This window comes from Macrobrachium rosenbergii, chromosome 30, assembly GCF_040412425.1.
Source record: "Macrobrachium rosenbergii isolate ZJJX-2024 chromosome 30, ASM4041242v1, whole genome shotgun sequence".
In the NCBI taxonomy this organism is placed as follows: domain Eukaryota; kingdom Metazoa; phylum Arthropoda; class Malacostraca; order Decapoda; family Palaemonidae; genus Macrobrachium; species Macrobrachium rosenbergii.
The window spans coordinates 47,817-53,500 of NC_089770.1; the positions used below are offsets into that span (position 1 = coordinate 47,817).

At 39.1% G+C, this 5,684-nt stretch overlaps 1 long non-coding RNA gene across 1 annotated transcript; it reads right to left on the reverse strand.

Annotated features, from left to right (window-relative positions):
* Positions 1–642: 642 nt before the first annotated feature.
* On the reverse strand, positions 643–5,585 carry LOC136854755 (uncharacterized). The gene is made up of 3 exons (XR_010857778.1): positions 5,510–5,585; positions 2,706–2,792; positions 643–1,472 (listed from the first exon to the last, which is right to left on the reverse strand). It is a non-coding gene; the product is annotated as an uncharacterized lncRNA (long non-coding RNA).
* Positions 5,586–5,684: the final 99 nt, after the last annotated feature.

Sequence of the window (5,684 nt, forward strand, 5' to 3'; positions counted from 1 at the left end):
CAATGGTATGTTTCCTCTTGCCTTACTACTGATTTTGCAGATACTGCAACTGGGAACCCCTAAATACTCATGGAAAGCATCGAAGAATCATTCTGAAACTGCAGTAACTTGTGTATTAGTGTTTCATGAGCCTAATAGTCGGCATATCTCAATTTTGAAAATTTTGCAGGTACTGCAGTTTTCCATTTAATGGCAGTATGGCGAACTTTAGGTAGGGAGCTTAGACAGCAAAGTGCTGAGTGAATATGAACCAGAAACAAGAGATCTCGAAACTAACAATGATTTTTATAGTTTGACTGGTTAGAAGGCCATACAGTACTTCATATTCTCTTATTTGCAGACAGGGTAAATAATATGATGTACTCATCCCACACTATGTTGCAAAAGGTCCACGATCATAAAAGAAGGAGTAGTTTTAGGAGAGGAAGACACGATAGGACCAATGGAGATTTAAGATAAATCTCTACAGTAGAACCGATCATTTGTTTACAGAATTTTCCATTCAATGGGAACTTATAATCACAGATATGCAATTTACTTCATTCTCTATTTGGCTGACTGGTGGAGATTAAGACCAATCTAGTTCAGTTTCTTATATACTTTTATACCAATTCAATAACTCTCTTGTATTGAACTGAATACAGAATCTCGGCCAAAGGCTATGCACTGGGACCTATAAGGTCATTCAGTGCTAAAACTCAAATTGACAGTAAATTGTTTGAAAGGTGTAATAGGAGGAAAACCTAGCAGTTGCACAATGAATCAACTGTTAGGAGAGGGTGAAAGGTAAGATGGAAGAGTATACGAAAGGAGTTACAGTGAAAGGAACGAAAGGGGTTGCAGCTAGGGATTGGAAGCAAGCTGCAAAGAACCTTAAGTAATGCCTACAGTGCATTGCATGAGGTGCACTGACAGGACTACTCTCCTCAGGGGAATAACTCTCTTGTAGATTAAGAATATATATCAAAACTTATTAATCTGGGCTTGGGATTAAAAATGCATAGGTGGCTTAGACAAGCGTTAGCAACATGATACAATGTTTAACAGTTTATAACCTAGTGAGCTGATTGTATCATAAGCTTACTGTATCTTCTTTTTGGTTTTACCATGCTGTTTATAAGGTAACGATGGAGAATTTGTGGAAAACGGGTAACAAATATTTACTCTTCAATATTCTCCCTAACCTTTATCCTCTGAAAGGATGTGATCGATATAGCTTATCAGTATTTTTAATAATGTCATTATTATTGGCTTACTTATTCAAAACTGCATAGCACAAAAGTATACGCAAATAGAATGGATAAACACTGGAATCAGATATTCTTTCTTGCACCCACAAAAACTGAGAACCAAACCGACTTACTTCTTGACCTGAGAGTCAATTTATCGTCTATGTCTTCCATGATGACACTTTTCCACACACTGTAAGTGACTCGGAGCCGATGGATGTAAATTGGGCCTTTCAAGAATTCCTGTAAACAGAATAGTAACAAATTTATAAAATAATCTATCTACACCATGTGTAGTACATTATACTATAATATACAGTATATTTTTCCTGATAGTTTATACATGTACTGCACTATAGAACAAATTACTGAAAAGTTATATATAAAAGTGTGTATGGTACAATTATAAAACGACTTAAAAATATCACAACAGTTGCAAGAATCATTTACTAATTTTCTGACATTAGCAATAGGGTGACACTCAGCACACTACTGTACACGGAGGTATGGAATGGAATGGAATATAGAGATTATGCCAAAGGCCAAGCACTGGGACCTATGAGGTCATTCAGCGCTGGAAAGGAAATTGGGAGTAGATAGGTTTGAAAGGTGTAACAGGAAGAAAACATCGCAGTTGCACTATGAAATAATTGTTAGGAGAGGGTATAGTAAAAGGAAAGAAAGGGGTTAAAGCTAGGGGCTGAAGGGACGCTGCAAAGAACCTTTAGTAATGCCTACAGTGTACCCCGTCCCCTACGGGGACTGGAGGTATGAATAATGGCAAAGAAAGTGCAAGGCAAATAGATTGATATTTAACATCAGAATCTTTTGAAAAATCTAGTGAAAAATATGGCAGTTACCAATTGACTCAAACTGCTAATAAAAGAAGTTAGAACCTAAATACTTACACAGTATATATAAGAAATTAACCTGGGCAAGCTACACACCTGGTTATAGCCTCAACAACCGAACTGAATTTAGTTTCAAAGATACGGCCGTCTACAACAAAGGTCTATACAGGCAGTCCCCGGGTTACCACGGGCTTGGCTTATGACGTTCCAAGCTTATGACACTCTTCAGATATAATAATAAAAAATTATTTCCTGGTTTACAACACGTTCCGGGTTTATGATGTCGATCAGATGGAAGAAATACGGCTCCCAAAAGGGCAGAATGGACAAAGTTTGGAGGTTTTTTGAAGAAAAGCTCAATAAAAATGCAGTTTACATCGTTTACAAGACAACCAGATGATTAAAAGTAAGGTTTTCTTACAATTTTCTGTGAAATTTCGGGTTACGATGATTTTCGGCTTACGACGTGGCGTGTATGTTTCATAGGAACACACTAACATTAATGATGACCATGATGAACGTGAACACTGGTGTATGTTTAGAGGGATAAAAGGACAGATAACAAAACAATTCCTTAATTCTCAAAGAATACGTATCAATATTACATATAAAACAGCAAACTTACCAAAAAGCTTTCTTTTATTTGTTCCAGAAATAGTTAGTTTTTGATGATAACATTTACTCCCCCAAATGGCCAACTCCAGTGCCATGCCTGTAAATACTAAACATTATGAAAAGCAATTCATTTTAGTCAAATTCTAAATAATATACAAAGAAAATTAATAATAACAATTACATTGATCGCAATGACAGGCTGAAACAATACCAATTGCTATGCTAAGATGAAAATAAACTGCAAAATTGAAAAGGGCTGAATCAGTGGAATGTGGCTCGTGAGATGTGGCCTGGACTACGAGCGGTGCTTGGGCAAAGGACTTTATGCAACAAACTCTAATGTGGGCAATTTTTCATTATGATTTCAGTCTTCCTCCCTCCCTCTCTCTCTTTGCATTCAATATCTTCACAAAACTAATTAACTGTTGAGGTCAGGTTAGGCAACTCCTCAGCCATATTTGCAGCAAGCGCTCTGCAGTAAGTTACAATTTGGTTTGAATTGAATATAGAATTCAGGCCAAAGGCCAAGCACTGGGACCTACGACGTCACTCAGCGCTGAAATGGAAATTGACAGTAAAAGGTTTGAAAGGTGTAACTGGAGGAAAACCTCAAAGCAGTTGCACTATGAATAAATTGTTGGGAGGGGTGGAAAGTAAGATGGAAAAAAGAGAAAATGTAATGAGGTACAGTAAAAGGAACGAGAAAGGGGTTGCAGCTAAGGGCCGAAGGCCTGCTGCAAAGAACTTAAGTAATGCCTGCAATGTACCGCATGAGGTGCACTGATGGCATACCCCCCATATGGGAACTATCTGGTTTGAATGAGTGAAATCTGTGCCATAAGCCCAAAGCTATGCCAGAGATGGCTATTCAATGCCATAGTTGTGAAGGTTAGGTTAGGATGCATCTCTGTATCTGTCCCTGCAGCATTTCCATGCTTTATTCATTTTTTTGGTGATGGTTACTACTGATACGTATAAATTGAGTATGTTGTGATTAATAAAATTTATACATCTTGGACTGGTGCTCTGTACTTCTTTTTCCACTGGGGCCCCCTATAACTGTTAGATTCTAGGAGAGGGAAAAATACAAAAAGCTCAGTTAGAACCAACAATAATGGTTAGGAATGCATGAAAAAAATGACACCTTGTAGGAATAATAAAGTACCTGTATTTGAATAAGAATGGAAATATTACAGTACAGTATTATGATCTCATTAAAATCTAGGTAATAGCCGTTAAAATATTAGTCTGAACATATGATTCTGTTTTGTCTCTTTTGGTAATTTGTTTAATTTTCAAATTTACCGCCTGGCATCAGTGAATGCTGGGTCAGCCGTCGCATACACCAGAATGTAAAAAAAACTCCGCCTGAGTTGGCGAGACTGTACTTAGTTGGACAATGAACAACATACAGGAAAAACGTGCATTTTTATTCTGACTCAGGAAAAAACTTAAGGTAGAAAGAATGTTAAAATAAATCGAGGTGATGAAAGAAATCGCATACTGATACTTAACTGCTTTAAGAATAGCCTACTGTCGATGAGGTGAGTTTGGGTCATTTGGCGCACACACATTGTTCAGCTATGCACAATGTCACACCAGGAGGGTTCAGGCGAGGTAAAAGCGCCACGTCAGATCGCAACAACCCTAGGTTAATGTTAGGATAGGATATATCCTTCTCGAAAGATATCCTGGAATACTTGTGAGCTGGCCATGTGCCATCGAAATAGCCTGGCATATGCAGTATTTCTCCACTTTTACCAAAAACCTGCTCCTAGCCGGTATTTTCAAGGATAATTTGTTTGACTTGCAGGGGAAGGGGTGAGGATCCCTTACCTTGCCTTAAGCTCACACTGTAAGCTCAATGGCTAATAAGAACATGGTTATACTTTTTATGTATCACTGATACCTAACCAGACCTTACCTTCTAACCCGACTTGGGGCACCCTGCCCTGACCTGGCTGGGGGGAAGGGTGGCTTTACCCCCTTTGGAAACGCCGCCCAAGCAGCCTAGCCTAACAATGAATATCAAACAGTGTGTTGTGCCCTGACCTAATTAGACTTTACCTTCCTAAACTGACTTAGGGCACCATGCCCTGACCTGGAACGGCAGAAACAGATCAGCGGGTCTCAATTTCAGTCTGACCTAAACAGACCTTGCCTTCCTAAAGTGATCAGGGCGGCGTGCTCTATGTCTTAAAAAATTCACTTACTGTGTGTTTCAATTCAGTACAGTGGCTGAATCCTTGCTGTCTGCATCGCATTCCTCTGAACCCACAACCCGGCACACCCTTCCCGTTACTTGTGCAAACTATGACGGCAGTTACAGTGTATTATATTACGGGAATTATGAACGTTTAATCGAACTCTGCCAGGATCGCGGCGTTTTAAAAACGCAGTGCTTTTGCCCATGGTGTGGTAGGGCCAAGTTCCACGCGGTTTTGAAGGCAGCGGCTGATCTGTACCCACTCACGGAGTCCCTAAGGTAAGGCCTTTTTCTCCCGTTCGGTTTGTAAGTTTGCCGAGTATTTATTTTTCTTTTTACACATTGCTTGTTTGGGACCGCAGTACTAAACACGGCGAGATACATTTGGCGATACTTTCAATTAAGTCTTAGAAGTCTTAGTGACATTACAATGTCGCAGTCGAGACTTACGATAGGTGAAAGAACACGGTTACGGTGGAGGGTGGCCGAGTCCGGCCACTAATTTGCGAAAAATGCGTAAATTCGTTAAGTACGGCGTGAAAATTCGTTATAGATGCGAAAACAGAACGTTGTAAATGATACACGGAAAAAATAAGAATAACATTTACCACAAATACAGAGAAACTTGGGGGTCCAAAGCTTATGACACGCCAATCGGGACATCATGTTGGAAGTTTGTTTACGTTGCTAGGTGTGAGCGACTACGAGCCTAAAACAAATTATGTAAAAATAAACTTTATCGTAATATAATTTATGGAATATAATCGAATTATCTTCATTCAG